The sequence below is a fragment of the Ctenopharyngodon idella genome, chromosome 13 (genome assembly GCF_019924925.1).
Source record: "Ctenopharyngodon idella isolate HZGC_01 chromosome 13, HZGC01, whole genome shotgun sequence".
Taxonomy (NCBI): domain Eukaryota; kingdom Metazoa; phylum Chordata; class Actinopteri; order Cypriniformes; family Xenocyprididae; genus Ctenopharyngodon; species Ctenopharyngodon idella.
The window spans coordinates 31990053-32011137 of record NC_067232.1 but is presented as its reverse complement, the minus strand read 5'-3'; the positions used below and the strand labels follow the sequence as shown (position 1 = coordinate 32011137).

The following is a 21085-nucleotide window of genomic DNA, read 5'->3' as shown; positions in this document are numbered from 1 at the left end:
ACCATGTGATATTTCAGTTTTTCTTTTTTAATAAATCTGCAAAAATGTCAACAATTCTGTGTTTTTCTGTCAATATGGGGTGCTGTGTGTACATTAATGAGGAAAAAAATGAACTTAAATGATTTTAGCAAATGGCTGCAATATAACAAAGAGTGAAAAATTTAAGGGGGTCTGAATACTTTCCGTATCCACTGTAAACACTTTTCCTGAAAACTTAAAGCTCATTGCTTTTCTACAGCATTAAGCCTCAAATGTCAACTATACATTGGTTTGGTTTCTTCTTTAAATAAAAAAAAAAAAGCAAAAATATGCACAATGTTATAATGTTATACTAAAACAATGGAAAAAACCCTAAAGATTACCTGTAGAAATAGTGTATAATGTAGTGAATAGTGTAAGTGGACATTTTTTTTCATAATTGTGCCTTTGAACGATTACATAATTATGGCATCTGTAATTGTAATCACAATTAGAAATTTAAGTTAATTGTGCAGCCCTAATACATAATGTAAAGCTGTTTTTGCACCCATGTCAGACTTATCATTAATGTTATGAATTATCCATCCATCTATCCCTCCCTCCATCCATCCATCCATCCATCCCTCCATTGATCCCTCCATCCATCATCTGTTCATCCATCCATCCATCCATCCCTCTATCATCCATCCATCCATTTATCCCTCCATCCATCATCCATCCATCCATCCATTTATCCCTCCCTCCATCCATCATCCATCCATCCATTCTACAATCCATCCATCCATTCATGCATCCTTTCATCCATCCTTCCAATCATCCATCCATCTATCCATCCATCCCTCCATTTATCCCTCCATCCACCATCCATCCATCATCTGTCCATCCATCCATCCATCCATCCCTGTTTATCCATCTGCTCATCCATCCATCCATCATTCATCCATCATCCTTCCATCCATCCGTCCCTCCATTTATACCTCCATCCATCATCCATCCATCCATCCATCTGTTCATCCGTCCGTCCGTTCATCCATCTATCCATCCATCCCTGTTTATCTGTCCATCCATCCATCTGTCCGTCCGTCCATCCATCCCTGTTTATCTGTCATCCATCCATCTGTCCGTCCGTCCATCCATCCCTGTTTATCTGTCATCCATCCATCCATCCATCTGTCCGTCCGTCCATCCATCCCTGTTTATCTGTCCATCCATCCATCTGTCCGTCCGTCCATCCATCCCTGTTTATCTGTCATCCATCCATCCATCCATCCATCCATCTGTCCGTCCGTCCATCCATCCCTGTTTATCTGTCATCCATCCATCCATCCATCCATCCCTGTTTATCTGTCCATCCATCCATCCGGCCGCCCGTCCGTCATTCGTCCGTCCGTCCATCCATCCATCCATCCATCCATACCTACACAGTGCTGGAGCCTATCCCTTCATATATACTAGGTCAAATAACCATGATTTGGCAATTATGTAATAATTGTGATAGGACTGGCTTTGTGTGCTGTTGGTTTGTGTGAATAGAATAATGGGATGTCCTGGGACGAGCTTTACAGAGTGGTTACAGAGTTTAACACTAACATGCCCACAGCAGTGCGTTACTCTTTACCCAGAAAACACATTCCACACATGCAGCCTCAGTCAAGGGTCTTTCTCAGCTCCATGAAGAGAGGAGAATTCATCACTGGAGCGACGACAAATCTCTCTGTCAGCTCAAACAATTCGCCCAGAGAGGAGTTATGTAACCGTGGTGAGGAGGAGATTGAGAGATTGGTGACATCACAAGGGTATGATGAGGTCACTGACATCATTCAGATGATCAGCATAGACTTAAAGCTGAAGTGTCTCATTTTTGGATTCTTATAATTTCTTATATCTAAGATTAATATGCAGACACAACTATAATTAACCCATGCTGTGGCTCTTTCAAAAGCTCTGTCTCAACCATCAATGACAAGACTATCTGTTTTTCTGACCTGTAACAGAATGGAAACCATTATTTTTGCATTGTTGTTTGGTAATGGTAACTAAGAGATGCAATATAAAGACATACTAAAACCAGAGAGAAACTGAACACACTGCTAAAGTCTGCTGCATTCAGCGTAAAAGAAACAGATTTGTATCAAGGCCACATTAGAAACTTCAGCAAAAGTGCTGATAATTATCCATTTAAGCATCCATTTATTATTAATTATAAGCATCAATATATATTAAAGTACTTCTGTTTTATCTCTTATAAATTGATGCACTGATACAAACATGGTCCAGAAATCAGATGCTGTGTTCATTGTGTATACTGGAGCTAATATGTTTTATAAAACCAATCTTTATTTATATATTTATTTACAGTGTGGTGTATTGTATGCTGACATATCCAGCAATATAAAAATAGGAGGATATTATTAATATTAAATAGAATTATTTCAATAATTTTGAATGTAGGGAGGGAAAAAAAAGCTTCTCCGTTTGAAACCGTTTCCTAAGTCTGATGTCATTTCCCAGAGGGGCGTCCGGTTGGCAGATGTGCATGACATGATGTCATCGACGGAGCTGCAGATGCTTTTCCCAGCGAAACAGCAGACTTTACAAAATCAAATACAAACTGCCACTGAAAAACAAACAAAAAACAATCCGAGATTAAAATTTATTCAAACATCGAAATGTTATGATCGTTATGAATGAATGAACTGGTGCTTGTGTGTTCTTTTTTATTTCATTTCAGTTTTTTCTTTGAGAGCAAACGGCTGGTCTTAAGAATGCACTGGCTATTGATCAAAACTGGTGATGACTATCCCAGCTGTTTCTGCTTGTAAATGGAGAACAGTTGCAACAGGAGAAAAAGTAGTTGAGCAGTGATTCAGATGAGAAGGTTCACGGGGTATTTGATGAAGTAACAGCTTCTTGTTAGTGTGCCTGAGTAGTGTGTGTTAGTGAATGTGCTATCCGGTTGCCATAGTGACTTTGCTCAGTATGCGGGCCGCTCCCTGCTCCAGACAGCTCAGCTTTGTCTGAGTGAGGTCATGTGATTACTCACGGCTCCGCCCCTCGGGACTCGCATTTAATCAGGGAAGGATGCGGGAAACACGCCCAATGCAGCTGATGTGTTGCTGGGACCTGCTACTGCCTTAGGACAGAATAAGGTGACAGAATGATAAAGTGATCATTAATATATTTCAGATACAGTTCTTTTCTCACACTATGTAGCGCACAGTGAAAAATGGGGGAAAAAAGGGAAACCTGTTGTTGTCATGCAAAAGCCTTTCCCCTCTACAAATCAGTGCTATTTTAATTTTTAAGTTTTATTATAGTTTTATTAGTATTTTGAATTGGACTTTTATTTGTATATTTTTTGTTTTTATGTTAAATTTATTTTAATATTTAGTAATTTTGTTACGTGCTTTTGTCATTTTATTATTATTTTAATATTGCTATTATTTAGGTTTAATTAATATTGTTATTTATTTTAGTTTTAGTTTTACTTAGTTTTAGTTTGTATTTATTTCCAGTTAATAATTTAATGTTTTAACTTAAACTTATTTCATTTTATTGTGAAGGCAACATTTATAATTAAGTTTTTCAACTGATATTTATATTTTATTTTATTTCAGCTCTATTTCAATTAACAGACATGTTTTAATAGTTTTAGTTTTAGTTAACAATAACACTGTTACAAATGTTTGGAATGCAATAATATTTTGCGGCATATGTAATATTGGTAATACTTAACAATTAGGTATAGTTTTTTAACATATAGTTAATGCAATAGCTAAAATTAAATAACAATGAACTCTACTTTTATGGCCCGGTTTCACAGACGGGGCTTAGACTAAGCCAGGATTAGGCCTTAGTTCAATTAGGATATTTAAGTAACTTTTATAAACATACATTAGAAAAAAACATTACTGGTGTTCATCTTGAAACAAAAACAATGGCAGTGACATATTTTAAGATATGTCGGTACAAGTTGCTTTCAGTTAAAACAGCTCAAACATGCATTTTAGTCTAGGAATAGCTTAAGCCTTGTCTGTGAAACCAGGGGTATATCGTTTAATAATTTAGGTTCATTTTAATTTCTATATATACTAATACATTTTTAACATTTCAAGTTGAAGTGTATAAATAAATGTATTATGAACGAACATGAAATTCATGACATGACATATTAAGACAACAACTATATTTGGAATGGATTATTAGCGTAGGAAATTTTGCATTCTGTAAAATATACACTGAAGACTGATCACTATTGTTAAAAATGCTATGTGAATCATTATGCAGTATGCTACGATAAACATTTCAGACAGTAGTATGCACTTTGTTATCATTGACCTTATTACATACACGTTAGTTATCATAAACTGTCATTTTGCACGTAATTAGGTGTAATTTTGTGTAGTCTGGACTCTTGGTGATCTGAAGAGGTTAATATCAGAGCCACATTGAAAATGAAAGGTCAAGTTGAGCATATTGCATTGTGGGATACAGTATTTCAAGCAGTGTGATCTGGTTGCATACTGAACATTTTGGGAAATGCAGTGGGTCATCTGGGTATTCTATGCACAGATACAATTTAAATATAATGAAAGCAGAAAATAGTACTATGCCAATATGCTATAATGCTAATAGTCGTTTTCTAGTATGTCATTCCGATTAGACCCTAGCAGGCAAACAAGGTTTTGCATAATACCATTTCTTTAAGATCGGAGGAAGAGAGCTGAACATCAAACCAGGATTTTTCCTTAGTCATAGCAAGCAGTGACTCAGCAATACAGCATGATTCTCATAAACCCCCCTTAATCCTGAACAAGTAGATACAGAAAGATTTCTTGTCTTTTTGAAAGCCTCTCCTTCAGTTTGGAGACCTATTTAGCAGTTTAAAGGGGTCATGAATGCAGTGTTTTATTGTTTTATAATGTTTCCTGGGGTGCACTTATAATGTTAGTATGCTTTTTACATCAAAAATGGTCATAATTTAGAAATAAAAGGCATTTTTTCTATACCCTGATTTTATCCCTCTGATTTGAACGCTCTGTTTTAAGGGGCGTGTCTGCTGTGAGACTTCAGTGGAAACGGCCACTGCTGTGATTGGCTAACATCTTTGCATATCTAAATATCCAAGTCTTACTCTCTCTTTTAGCACGTTTTTACTATTACAGCTCTCAAAGTTAACTAATCATGAAAAGTGTTGATTATAGCATTACATTTAGATCTATGGCATTATATTTAGATTGTGGCATGAAAGGTTGCAGTGATGAACACTGAAGCCGATCACAGACATGTTGTTGAGCTCATGAAAGCAGTGATCTCGTCATTGCAACTCAATTTCTGCACACTAACGAATGCTTTCATCATAACTAACAGTGCAAACGCGATGTAACTTAAAGAGATTTGTTGAATAAAACAGGAGTTTTGGCGCGAGTCCAGAACTCAGTCACTGATAAACTCGCGCTGTTTGATTGACAGCTCCAGTGATTGTAAAGGAAGCGTTCTTTGATCGATTTCTTTATATAATTTATTCACCGTTTGAATAACAGATTATTTTCATCCTACTAAGAGAAACAACATGAAGTTGACCATTTAGTCACTAGTTTGATTCACTGACACACAGACAAAGAACATCTGACTGTACATGAATCATTAATATCAGATCAGGCATTAGAATTAACTCAGTTACTCACATGTTGTTGCTTTACTGTCGAGTGCATATCGTAAAAGTCTGTTTGCAAAGCCTGCGCCGAAATGCGATTGATTTACCAAAGAATCCACAGTGAAATGTACTGAATACAAATAAATAACGCTTAACTAAGACATTCACATTGTTGAAAATAAACAACCATATTCCTAGCATTAGGATCCTTTGAAAGGTGTCCTGTATCGCTCTTTTCTCCTCTTAATCTTTGCAATGATGAAGTAGGTGTTGATTTCTTCTACAGAGGCGGGGTTTCACCTATCTATGTCATAGGCACATTCCGGGATCAGTTGTTCGCTGGGTCTGGTGTCAATAAAAGCTTTTATTGGACAAACAAGGACGTTTTTTTCAGTTCTGAAACTTACAGGGTATTCTTGTATGATGACATCTTACATATCAAAAGCTCAAGGAAAAGTTGATTTCTCAATTCACAACCCCTTTAAAGCAGTGGCGAGCGGTGACTTTTTTAACAGGGTATGCTGGGTGATGCGTCATGTAAAAAATGTAGCCGATGCAGTTACGTTAAATGGGTTTATAGCTAATAAGCGAGACGCTCGCGTTCTTAGCGTTAGTTTACTCATTTGCTTGCTCATGACAAATAGCAACACAGCGAAAAGTATTTCTAATAGGTTGGACCTTTTATTGAGAGTAGTCTACATTTACCTGTTGAGCTTTTGTGATGTTTGAGTCGACGGAGGAGTGACATGCGAAAGGTCCGCTAGGTGCCGCTAGTGTCACACAAACAACATACTTCACCTTTAAATGTATCAGTTTAGGACACAGATCTAAATCACAGACTATCGATTAACATCCTCTGATAGGCCTAGTTACAGCAAAGAACCTATACTTCTATACTCTTTGGTTACAGTAGGACTGTCTTAAACAATTTATAAGTTTTCATAAAAAAAAATCCCTATGGAGAAAATGAAATACTATGAAAAAAGTTTTAGTTATGATTTTTTTTCCCCATTTGGTTAAGTCTAGTTAGTTTTGTATCAAATACAATATGATTTCCGGTGATCGAGACCTGGCAGCAGCTCATTTTTTCTCTTGGTCAAGCTATCAGCTCACAGCTTATCCTGCTTATGAAATCCGCCATAGGCCAGCAAACCAATGAGAACGCGCTACAATGATGATGCTCCATAACAAAAGCGCAAAGGCGCAAAAGCTGCTGTAGATCAGCTTAGCCGGAAGTCTCCGTAACTGGCAGATTCAAAGAAAATTACCGTAGTTTGGCAAATAAATGAATTACGACGGACAGTTACATACGCATTGCCAATCATGTAGGCTTTATGGTATACCTCAAACAAGGGATATAATAGTAATTTATAATGTTAAAGGTGCCCTAGAATCAAAAATTGAATTTACCTTGGCATAGTTTAATAACTCCATTGCTTCCTCCTTCTTGTGTAAATCTCATTTGTTTAAAAGACCTCCGGAAAACAGGCGAATCTCAACATAACACCGACTGTTACGTAACAGTCGGGATCATTAATATGTATGCCCCCAATATTTGCATATGCCAGCTCATGTGCAAGGCATTACACAAGGGCAGAACGTCTGGATGTGCACAGCTGAAATCACAGACTAGGTACGCAAGCAAGGACAATAGCGAAAAATGGCAGATGGAGCAATAATAACTGACATGATCCATGATATCATGATATTTTTAGTGATATTTGTAAATTGTCTTTCTAAATGTTTCGTTAGCATGTTGCTAATGTACTGTTAAATTTGGTTAAAGTTACCATCGTTTATTACTGTATTCACGGAGACAAGAGAGTCGTCGCTATTTTCATTTTTAAACACTTGCAGTCTGTATAATTCATAAACACATCTTCATTCTTTATAAATCTCTCCAACAGTGTGTTGTGTTAGCCACGGAGCACAATTAAACTCATTCAGAATCAAATGTAAACATCCAAATAAATACTATACTTACATGATCTGTTGCATGCATGCAGTATGCATGACGAACATCTTGTAAAGATCCATTTGAGGGTTATATTAGCTGTGTGAACTTTGTTTCATCACTGTATTATAGTTGAGAGCTCGTGGGGCGGGGGAGCGTGAGATTTAAAGGGGCCACGCACTGAATCGGTGCATAGTTAATGATGCCCCAAAATAGGCAGTTAAAAAAATTAATTAAAAAAAATCTATGGGGTATTTTGAGCTGAAACTTCACAGACACATTCAGGGGACACCTTAGACTTATATTACATCTTTTGAAAATGCGTTCTACAGCACCTTTAATATTAATTGCCGAGTCCATGAATGGCTTGGGTATGCAGAGCATTCGCAGCTTATATGGACCGCACGCCACTGCTTTAAAGTCTGTCTTCTGTAAATGAAAGTTCCTTTGTTCAAATTTTAGCTTTTGAAGTCGGCATGAAACAGAAATCTTCTTCCCTATTGTGTCGTATATGTGAGTGAAACGCTTCTGGAACAAGAACAAATGTAGGGCGGGGCTTGATTTTGTCTGTGGGGAATTGGTTGGATGGTTGTGGTTTGCTATTGGTGGATCTCGTGTGAGTGACAGGTTGCCCCGCCCTCATCATCAGAGAAGAGATGCTGCTGCAAGAGGGAGGGGAAGATATTCTGATTACCAGGAAAGACTGTACGGATTAATCATTTATAATAAATATGGCAATATTTCATAAAAATAAGAATGGTGAGTTTAATAGTGCTCTGTTTATTTGCTTTTCTTTCCTATGACAGTAATGCACAGTAGACACTCTATTGTTGTATCACCTCATCAGCATCGTCACAGCCGACCCTCCAGAGAGCTTCATTAGAACATCTGAGTCCTAATGGCTGAGGCGGTAATCAATACACATCACAGTCCCTGTGACCCCAACTCTCTTCTGATCTCTCTATTGACCATGCAGCATTATCACACAATTATCTTCTGAATCATGGCTGAGAGGGGGTTTGGTCTGAGAACATCCTGCAGCTAATGGATCTCACCAGTTTTAACTCTCTTGCTAGCCGCTTGAGGCTTTTAACCTGATAAAGATAAAGCTCTTATAAAGCCATGGTAATGTAGACACTGGCGGCTGGATCAAGGAGTGTGGGTTTGGCTGGTTAGCTTGGTGATGTTACCCCTGCTGGTATATGCCATAGCTACAACCATACAGACCCTTCTTTCACCATTGACAGTGATTCAGCATTTTCATGTATAAAAATACAGTTTCTGAAAGCAGCAAACTAATTGCAAATATATTGTGTGTAGATGTACATGTTTTACAAGTGAGCAGCTCTTTGTTGGAGGGCTTTTAAAAGTGTGCAATGGACTTTTAATGGAAAGTCATGTGCGAGTCAAGCTGATTAAGATGAATTGTATTGACAGTACCATGTTGAGGAGAACCATGGTTTTATGTTTAAGTCCAGTGTAGCTTAGCAAATTTCTAAGTGAACATTAGTTAAGTCTCTCCTGCGATATTTGTGTGGTGCGTGAGTTAATTGCTGCCTATGAGGAATATTTTGATGGTAATACCATGACATTTTACATGATAATGAATGATTACCATAATTATGCGCCTTAGTATTTACATGATACTTAAAGGAGACCTAAAATGCCCCTTTCACAAGATGTAATATAAGTCTCTGGTGTCCCCAGAATGTGTCTGTGAAGTTTCAGCTCAAAATACCCCACAGATCATTTATTATAGCTTGTCAATTTTGCCTCTATTTGGGTGTGAGCAAAAACACGCCTTTCTAGAAGAGGGCGGAGCTTTAACAGCTCGCGCTTCGGTTGCTCAACAACAACAAAGCTGGAGAATCTCACGCAGCCAAAATGAGGATTGTCAGTAACGGTGTTCAGCCTTACATTGTTCAAACCGGAGTCGGACACTGATGGAGAGACTCAGGAAGAAGTTACAACTTTTAGAATGAAACTGGACGTTTCTGAATGGTTAGTGGATAAATTTATGTAGTTGCTGTGGAGTTGATTCAACTCATCGACTAGCATGTGCCGTCATGTTAATCTTTTGTGCAAATCCAGTGTTGAATTGACCCTCGTTTGTGAAGCAGTCAGGCGTAAAATGACGGCATGACAACAACACTCTACTACAACAACTCTTCCTCTTCTCTAAAGCAGCCCAACATGGCCTCGCCCCCTTTGTTGCGTGTTCTCGGGGGCGGGGTTTATGTAAATTTTATTGCTTTAGCTGTGAAGGATATGGGATGTGATGCTCTAGAAGTGGCAGATCTCCATGAAAGCAGTGATTGTGTATCTTGTAACGCAGTAGCTTTCAGTTCTTTAGGCTGTTTGTTTGGCCCATATGAAGGCGTTTATGTCAGCTGGGAAGATTCTCTGTCTCATGAATGTATTTCACATGCTGACCTTGCCTGAGGGAGACAATCTGGTTTTCTCACTGCTGTGGAATGAGGAGAACGTCAATTGCTGTTTATCTCACATGGCCTTGTGTGTTTATTTCTTAAGTTTTTAAAGACTTAAAATGTTGTGGTATGGTCCATTTCATTCCATTGAAAGGCAGATGTGCAACATTTCTGCTAGGTATTTACAACAATGCAGCCATAAAGGCATTTGATTGCCAGACATATGGATGACTACAAAACTGCAGCCCTACCATTAGCTTTGCAGTTGTTCAGTTGTAAACAAAGATTGCCAAAGTGTGTTGCAATTTTAGTTTTCTGCAGGTATACATCTTCATTATCATTTACTGTGATTTACAAACCTGTTTCTGCAAACCTTTGCTTTACTGATTTTATCATCATGTACTGCAGAAATGTTGAGCCATTTGGTTTGCTTAAGTGAATCTTAAAGGGATAGTTCACTCAAAAATGAAAATTCTGTCATCAATTAATTACCCTCATGTCGTTTCAAATCCATAAGACTTTTGTTCATATCTCCTCAGTTGTTTAAAAGATTAAGGCAGTTGTTTAATTTTCCAATGAAAGATGACAATTTTTTACATGATTTGTTAAATTTAATGACCCCTTAGCAGATTTTGACTCTAATCCTTGGAAAGGTGTAACACATCAGCCCGTAATTATGAGTAAACACCAACAGGTTTGTTAAGATGGGTTTGGTGTGGGAACTTTTACTGGGTCAAAGGTTCTCAGTTCTGGCTGGTTTCTAGGTACTTTCTGGAGTGGTCTGGGTGGTTTCTTACTGGACCAGGTTAAAATATCCCACTAAAGAAGTGAACTGCTGAGATACTGAGATCCAGATCGCTGTTGTGCCCTTGAGTGGGTCACTTAACCCTGGGTTGCTTCAGAGGGACGATCCCTGCAATTAGAGTTGTGCAAGTTGCTCTGAATAAGCCGTGAGTACAAAACATTTGGTAAATGTCCAGTAACAGGCTGTTGCATGCTGAGAGTGCAGAGGTCATGGTAATTATTAGAGCTGCACTGTTTAGGAAAAAAAATCTAATTGCAAATTTTCTGATAAAAACTGTAAGATAAAATGCGATTTACACACACACATGTTAAACCATCAAACCTTTAATGTAAAACCGGAAAATTTTGATGGAAAACTGAGGTGCACTGAGACACTGAAAACACTGGTGGATCATGAGCTGCTCACGTGTAAATGAACACAGTGCTGCACTTCACATATATTTATGTACTTCAGTCGCAACCTTTGCGATTTGACAATTGCACTAAGCCATATCACAATTTTTTTTTGTATTAAACATGCAGCCCTAGTTATAATCCACACCCCTCCTGATCATGTCATGATATTGAAGCAAAAAATTACACTAAATGTTGTATACCCGGATATTGTGTGAGCTTTGATCAGGAGATTTCCAGATAATTCACGAAAGGGTTTCAGCAGCACCCTAATGAGCCCAGGTGAATATTGGCACAATAACTGGCATAAATGCCATACAGCTGGTGATGACAGGAGATCTGTATTTTGTTGGAGTGGCTGGTCATAGACAAGGCCGTTCTCAGCCCAGACCGCACTTCCTCCCCAGTCCACTGATGTTCTGTATGTGGCACTGCTGTACTGTATGCAAAGTCCTTTGCTTGCTGACTGAGGAAGAAACATTGTGCTTAATGAGGCGAAAAACCTTGAGGTTACATATTAAACCTGAAGAAGCGATGTATGAGAAGCTGAGAAAAACAAGAAAATGACAGAAAATTATATGCTATGAATAAATTTTATGGGATTGTTTTCAGGTTTGGTTCAGGTTTTTAACACACACACACACACACACACACACACACACACACACACATTATATTATAGATAACTAAAAGTGAAACCACAAATATTTCCATTACTTGAAATAAAATGAACATTAACTGAAATAATATAAAATATACAAAAACTTAAACTTATTTCAGCTAGTTGCCAAAGCAACATTTCTTGCTTTCATTTAGTTTAACTTGGACTAAAATAACTAAAACTAAAATAAAAATAATAAAAAAGTACATAGACATATTTAAAAATAAATCTCATAACCATGTCAAAAACATACAACAAAATTACTAAAATTTTAGCTAAAATTAAAATGAAACCAGAAAATATAAAAATAAAAACTAATTCAAAATATTCATAAAAACTATAATAACTAAATTATCACTGCTGTGCACACATATTTCATGTGTGAATCTCTGAAACCTAAACATGTCCAGGTTCACCCTAAATAGAGTTTATATTTCATTCAAATTTACTTTGCATAAAGAAATTAAATCTAAAATTAAGTTTTGTTTTGCATTGTGACCTTATTTTTAAAATAATTTATAGATATTTTTTTTCATTATTGCTACAAAAAAAATGCAAAAATGAAATGTCTAAACTGAGAATTTGAGAGCAACACTTAATTGCTATGAAAGTGAAGAATCTCTAATTTGTTTTCATTTTCTTTCAGCAAAATACAGAATTTTGATTTTGCTGGATAGTTGACTTAAGCTTAAGGTGTTATTATTTTTTGTAAGTGGAGATGATCTGAGGTTGTGTGATTCAGTTCTGAGGGTTTGTCCTGTTGTAGTGTGATTTTCTGTTATTTTGTGCTACTGTCATCATATATCAACATAGTCGCTTTACAACCTATTCTTTTCCTCGAAGAGGAAAGGTCAAATGGTGGTCAAGTAAATTTTATGTTTTTCTAGAATTACTTTAGCACTACATTTTTAAAGGCAAACATGCTGCGTCCTGACGCCATCGATTGTTTTTAAAAGCTTTACTGGATATTGTAACTTGAATACTCAAGGTTTTTGTTCTGGCAAGATATCATGCGATAAGCATTTTATTTGATGTGGGATGCGTGTCAGGCATTTTGAACACACACTATCACTCAAAATCGCCTTTGCGACCATCTCTTTAAAAGTGAAGCGTGTCATTTCTGCACCACTAGCGGCGCCAAATGGTTTTGGAACACATTTTAATGATTCGTATTTAAAAAATACAAAAGAAACCTTTAACAGAGACCTGTTTCAAACAGTTCAGCTATTCAGCAACAATTTTTGTCGACTCATGTACAAACACCAGCCACATCTATGAAATAGGAGTCACTTCATACGCCTCTTCAGCTTGCCGTGATTTATGAACCGTAATGTGTTTATAAGTGATATGTGTATTGCAGCAAAACAGCTGTAGTCATCACTCTCTGAATATTGCGTGTCGTCAGGCACGGGCTTGTTTACTTTCGCAAAGACTGAGTTGAAAAATATAAAATAAACATGAGTCACTGTGGCACTATTGAAGAATTGAGCTGTAAAATGAGCTATTTATGAGTGTTAGTGACCTTTGACTCCAATTTACTTTGGTAATAGCCTAGTTATTGTTTCCTGAAGTCTTCACAGTAAGTTTATCTTAGTTTTATGGAGAGTTGACTCATTGGTATGTGGAAGAATGCTGTGATCGGAAAGCAAGAAAACACAGATTTTTTGGCATCCTGAAGGGGGCATCGTTTACCTGCTGTTCCATCATTACCTCTTTCTTCAAGAAAGCTTCTGTCTCAGGATGCTGATGCCACCTTTCTTTTTATGCAAGACCCATGCATATGCATTTAAATCATTTTAATAATCATATATACTGTAAGTGAATAGTGTTTCTTGTGTAAAGTTGATGATTTTTGTTAAAAATACTTTCTCAGCATGGATGTAGCATTAATCAAAAGCTGTTACTGATGTCTTAGTAGAAATGCTTGATTCTCAGTCAGCCATTATTTATTCTGCAAGCGAAAGCATCTGATAACTCTGATGAATCAAGTATCCGGTTGGTCGTATGATCTGAACATTGACATTAAACATATTTTCTTTTCTCTTGTATATTTATGTGTAAAACTTTTTAACGAGGAAAATTATTAATATTGTTTGGTAAACCTTTTTGGAAACTCATTGTTTTTACTAGTGGTGCCTCCAGTGATGCAGAAATGATATGCTTCATATTTAAGGTTAAAAAAGAAATGAAAATTGACTTCCAAAAGTTCACATTCCTGGTCTCATTGTGGCAATTGTTTTGGCTACATGGACAAGAAAAATTAAGTTAGCCAACTAGATATTTTAAGCATTGTTCTAGGCTATTGTAGCTAATGCAGACTTTCTACAATAAGTTAATGCTGATTAACGTTAATGTAATAAATATCACGGCATTGATAGTAAATAACAAAAGTGGATGATGCTGTGTTTCCGGAGGGGGATAGTCCCCCACAATACCCTGCAAACTCTAAATGTCACATGATGGTAGTTAAATGGGTTGCGAGTGTCGTTTCATGTTGCCTTTAATAGACAGTTGTTTAATGAAGAATCTATTACACTCAGTTTTTCTGATGATCTTGCAGTCATTCATCTGTAGTGCTTCCATGTTTTAAAGAGCATTACATCTAGACATAGCCTCATAGATGAGATCATAAAACATCCTATAGCTGATGTCTTTAAATACATTCAAGAGTGATCACGAATAAGGTCGTTTTTGATGACCTTGATTTTCCGCAGCACTAATTAAGTTACAGCTCACACTGACTGCTTGGAATGAAGTACTTACTGCATACTGCATTTCATTTTCCTTCGGTCTTAGTACACGATGTAACTACAGAAGAGTCAAGTTTTAAATAGGAAAAATATCAAAACTCTTTGGTCATTTTTGAGCGAGATGCTAACGGTCTAATCAGATCCAATGAACTATGCTAAGCTATGCTAAAAGTGGTACCGCCAGACCCGGAGATCGGCTGAATGGATTCGAAAACGGTAAAACTCAACTGTTTAACTCTAGGGGAGTTGGAAAATGAGCCTATTTTCAAAAAAAGTGGAGTGTTCCTTTAAATGCATGAGTACATTATTGTTTTGTGTGTGTACAAAATGCAGGAGTAGATCCTGAAATTTCAATGGTTGACAGTGATAACCAAGAAAAAAAGGATTCCAACAGCATTTTATGTTGGATATTTTTGACGAAAGACTAAAACCTATTATTGTCCAGTAGTTTTAGTCCAGCCTTTTTGCCTTTATTGAAAAGGACAATAGAGAACCAATAGAAGTGTCTCGATGTTGTTTTGTCCATACTACTGTTGTCAAAAGTACCGACTTTGATAAGTCAGTACTGAAATTTAAAACTTGACGCTTTGATTCGTAAACACCTCTGAGTCCCTTGTTTGTCCTCAGCAGTTAAACTGCCCAATATTCTTCAGAAAAATCCTCCAGGTCCCGAAAATTCTTCAGTTTTCCAGCATCTTTTGCGTATTTGAACCCTTTCCAGCAGTGACTGTATGATTTTGAGATCCATCTTTTCACACTGAGGACAACTGAGGGACTCAAACACAACTTTTAAAAAAGGTTCAAACATTCACTGATGCTCCAGAAGGAAACACGAGAGAAATTAAGAGTCAGGGGGTGAAAACCTTTTTAATTTGAAGATCAAGGAATATTGTACTTAATTTGTCCTCTGGCAAACAATTAAGTATCTTCTGTTGCTTCTGAAGGGCAGTACTAAATGAAAAAAAAAAAAAGATATTTAAACAAAATAAGAAAAATTTGTACATCTTAATCCTGTTCAAAAGTTTTCACCCCTGACTCTTAATGCATCCTGTTTTTCTGGAGCATCAGTGAATGATTGAACCTTTTTTAATAGTTGTGTTTGAGTCCCTCAGTTGTCCTCAGTGTAAAAAAAAGACAGATCTCAAAATCATTCAGTCACTGCTGGAAAGGGTTCAAATACGCAAAAGACAAGAGACTCATGAACAACCATCAAAAAACAAAAAAATGGTCGTAGATCATCCAGGTAACCACACACAGTATTAAGAATTAAGGGTTCACAAACTTTTGAGGGGGTCGTTTTGATAAATTCAGCTATTTTTTTTTGTCTTGTGTACCATATTTAAACATTTTTTATGTAAAATATCTTACTCAGGACAGTACTAAATAAAAAATAACATGCATATTGTATGATCCCTCTTATTTTGTTAAAATTATTCACATTTTCACAGATTCTGCAAGGGGTTCACAAACTTTCAAGCAGCACTGTATGTCTGTGATTGGCTACAAGGATCAACGCTTCAAAAACAAGTTGTAAATAATCATCAATGACGCTCTTCACCGAGCGCTTTCACAGATACACAAGGGACCGGTCTGCTGATAGACGCCTGCTTTCAAACGCTCCCGCTTTCAAAACACTTTCAAATTCAAACGCTCCAGTGCGTTGATCATTGTAGCGAATCACAGACATATCTGATGAGCGCATGAACACAACGGCCAATCAGAAGTGTTTACGAATCCGCTCAACAGTGCTCAAACCGTCACATTTTTAAAATTTCAGTACCGACTTGGTATCAAAGTCGGTATTTTTAACACTAGTCCATACAATGAAAGTCAATGGGATCTAGTGTTGTTTTGGACCCCACTGACTTTCATTGCATGGACAAAACCAGTTGAAACATCCTTCAAAATATTTTGTTTTGTGTGAATGCAGAGGAAAGAAAGTCATACAGGTTTGTTAATGATGACAGAATCCCTTTAATGTAAATGGCAGTGCAATTTTTAGGAGAGAATACAATTTGGTTGTTATTCCCATAGATAACTGAAGTCTGTGTGTACAGGATACGGTTAATCACTGTATGAAGTAATGGAATCGATCATTAATTCCTTAAAGAAACAGGCCCGTTCGTTGCTGCTTCACAAAGGAGCGCTGTGTAGAAAGTGTCACTGAATATATTGCTCAGCACATTCATATCCTCAGAGGTTCATCCAGCAGCCTTGGTAACACACTGCAGTGAGTTGTCCTTATGTAAACATTCACCATGCGGCGGAGTCTGTTACTCACTGCGCGCTGCTGGAAAACCTGATGGGACTCGTTCTAGACGGTTGTGAAGGAATACTGAAAAAAAGCAAGGGAGTAGCTGCTGCCTCGCGGAGAAGCCGACAGGAGTCCCGTCTCAAACACACGCGGCGTCTGTAGCCGGTCTGACAGACATGCACGGCGCTCTGCTGAAGACACCCGGGCTGGGGACGCTCAGTCTGATGAGGGGAGACGGCTGGCGCGGCGCTCTGCTGGTGACGCTTATGTGCTGCATGGGTCAGTGTCTTTCCTCCTGGCTTTGCTGCAGTGTGCAGTGTTTTCATCTTCATTTTCTTTCCATTTTCCAGATCTGCTGTTATAAGGCTCTTTGGGGGAGAGTTTATCTCTATCAGTGCTGAAGAGTTCAAAGTGCAGTGAGATTTCGAATGTTTCGCCGCTCCGGTCAGGTTGAGTTGGCTAGTGTGACAGTGGCTCAGATTCATGCTTTGCTTTCTGGTAATTATAGGTGTGGCTGTTGTTCATACTTGGGATTAAATGTTAGAACAAACCATAAACAATGAGTCCTTTCCAAGTGACATATCAAGTATGTCAAGGTTTTACCATATTGATTTACTGGCTGATATTAGAGATTTTTAAATTCAGTGGTATCGATCAATGTTGGATATATATTGTATGGCTATCTCTTTTCCTTGAGTTTTACATTTTGATTTCCAAAAAACATTTAATGTAGAGCTGCAAGATTAATCATTAAAAGATGGCTCTTGATTCAAACACCCACAAGATCTTATTCCTAAATGACAATGATTCGCCTGTGTCTGTTATACCTCGGACAAAATCACACCGGAACATTCAGATCTGCAACGGCGTTGCCGCTAATCCAGAGAGAGCAGTTGTCATGTATAGATATGAAACAGCTTCACAAACAGTCTTTTCAGCCACACAGTGTCATTAGTTCTCTGTTACAAGTATTCAAATGATCACAGAAGTACTGGGAATAAGAGTTTATAGTTTGGATATAAATACTGATGTCTACGGTAGCGATCAAAATAGAGCAAATCACCTTTTGAAAGTAACATGATGCTACAAATAATGATTGAATCATTACATCATTACACCAGCAGGTGGCGACAAGTGACTGTTGTATGTATTTGTCATTGAATCAAAAATGCTGATTCATCCAGTAATGAAACAAGTGAAGACTTTATTAGTGAGTCATTGAATCATTCATTCAACCGTTTATTAAAAATAATTCATTCAGATTCATTAAACATTTTAAATAGACTGCAGCTAGTAACATTTTGTTTAGTGGTTTATTCAGAATTGTTGGAGAGTCATGATCTCTGCTTGAAACAAAAAATTGCGATTCTCATTTTTTCCAGAATCATGCAGCTTTAATTTAATGACACTGTTAAATGTAATCTTTAGTTTAATTTCAAAATTTAATTTCCATCTATTTTTCATACTGTACACAATGATGTTGTTATGCCTAAAGTCACTTGTAGCATTTTAAATGATTTTTATTTATTATTTTTTTATTTATTAGATGACACAGTAGTTTTGTTGTTGTTAACTACAACTATTAAAAATTGGGTAACACTTTACAGTAAGGTTCATTAGTTAACTACATTAGTTAACATGAAGTAATAATGAACTACAGCATTTATTAATCTTTGTTAATGTTAATTTCAACATTTACTAATACATTATTAAAATCAAGAGTTGTTTTTGTTAACATTAGTTATTGCACTTTGAACTAACATGAACATCGAACTGCTGTATCTGTATTAACTAATGTTAACAAAGATTAACCAATACAGTAACACATGTATTACTCATTGTTAGTTCATGTTAGTTAATACATCAACTAATGTTAACAAATGAACCTTATTGTAAAGTGTTAACACAAATTTATTTTATTAATTGACATAAACCTTAAATAAAATACAATATAAATATTAGATGAAAAACTATTAGTAAATATTTCAAAATATTAGTAAATACTATAATAGTGTAAATAACACTAAAATATCACTGCACAGTATAGCATTTTAATGTTGCATATTTGCACATCAAATATGTTCTGATTGCTGTTATTGTGCTGCATCATCAAAACACCCCAAAGTATGCTGCTTGTTATGCTTTCTGTTACTTTCAGAATGGGATTTTTACCTGACGATGAATAAAGTATCCTTTTAAATCTCACTGGCAATAGGCACCAAATCCCAGATAACATAGCTGTAAAAAAACATGACATGCGTCACATCGCACACCCTTTTCAAGTGCTTTTTGCTCGATCATCAGCATCAGATTTCTCCTGATGAATGATAGAATTCAGATAATCCCATATACTTACGTTTGAAGGAGAGAACCATATCTATAGAGCGGAATATCATGGAGACATCTGACTATTAGCAACCACAGTAAATAATAAATGCATAGCAACACAAGTTTTCACAGGCTAACAGCACATTCTCCTCAGAGAATGTAAACATGTAGTTTTAGGATTAGTTGTAGCTCATCCCACTATTTTAATTGACAGATGGTGAAATAGTCCTGTTTTCTGCACTGCAGGGTCTCTGCTAGAGAACAGAGCCTTTTCAAATATTAATGTGCAACACTGAACAAATGGTCAAGTGATGATGATGATGATGTTATGATGATGATGACTATGTCTGATTTAGAGCTTCTGCATGATGTTAAGAACAAGTTTGCTTTGCTTTCCTTTTTATATGAAGATGACTGTTCACTGATGGGGTATGAAATACTATTTATATTTTCATTATACTGCTGTTTTATTAAAAGACAGAATCCTCTCACAGTTGAGCTGTCTGTGATGCAGGCCTGTCTGTTGTCATGGACACAGGAAACAAAATACTGTGGTTGGAGGCGCTATGTAATGGAAGCAAGAGTTGTCTGGGATTCAGTCTTTTTCTGTAATTAGCTTTCACATCCTGTCCAGAATTCTAGATTAGAAACATGACATTACAACATGACAGAAACCTCAAATGCCAGCTAACATTAGTATTTATTTCCAGGTTGTAGCTTTTGTAAAACTAGGCAGAATAGGTACATCCTATTTTAATGCAATCGTGTTTACATGTAAGACATTTTTGATGTATTTTCAAATGAATACAGACTGGTCATTTCATTCCCAATTCTTGTTCAATTATAGTTTTCTTTTTGAAATAAAATAAATTCATGTAGTGATGCACTGAAATCAATTTTGTACTGAAACCAAAATTAAAATATTAATTTAGCTGAAAATTCAAAAAATAAAATGTTTAATAATATGTTAATGAATCAAATTTATTTCATAATCAAAACACTTATATAAAAACTGAGTTGTATACAAAAAATATTTAAATTGCAGAAAAAAAAAGAATGATTTAATGACTCACTCATCAAGACTTCACTTGTTTCATAACTGGATCAATCACTGTTTTTGAAGGAATCTCTTGAATGAATGATTCAATGGCAAATTTCAAAAACATTTTTCAACAATCACTTGTCGCCACCTACTGGTGTAATAATGTAATTGATACAGTCGTTATTTAAAGTGTCAAGTTACATTCAAAAAGTGATTCACTCTATTTTGATCACTACCATAGACATCAGTGTTTATATCCGAATTATAAACTTTTATCCCAGTACAGAAATAATGATACTGTGTGTTTGAAAAGACTGTTTGTAAAGCTGTTTCATATCTATACATGACAACTGCTCTCTCTGGATCAGAACACAGATCTGAATGTTCGCTGTGATCGGACTTGTCAATATAATAGACAGAGCCGAATCGCTGTCATGAATAAGATCGTGTGGGTGTTTTGAATCAAGATTGCAATCGTTTAACAATTAATCGTGAAGCTCTTATGTATACTGACATGGTTGGGTCCAGTACACTCAAAAATATTTTACTTTAACTCAATTAAATCATGTACAGTGGTTCCATATGATTGAAACATGTTATTTCTACTTAAATACTGTAGGTAGGATGATCATGATTAAGGACATGTTTAAGTTTTAGTCAGTTTAGTTCATCATGCATGAAGTATGATAACATGTTTCCATTATGTGGAATCATTGTCCATAATTGAATTGAGTTAGTTTAAAGGCGCTATATAATGCCCTTTTCTCAAGATGTAATATAATTCTCTGGTGTCCCCAGAATGTGTCTGTGAAGTTTCTGCTCAAAATACCCCACA

At 36.4% G+C, this 21085-nt stretch overlaps 1 protein-coding gene across 6 annotated transcripts in view; it reads left to right on the top strand.

Moving 5' to 3' along the window:
• dst (dystonin) overlaps positions 1-21085 on the top strand; it is a 197254-nt gene that overhangs the window by 27218 nt on the left and 148951 nt on the right. The window lies entirely within an intron of this gene.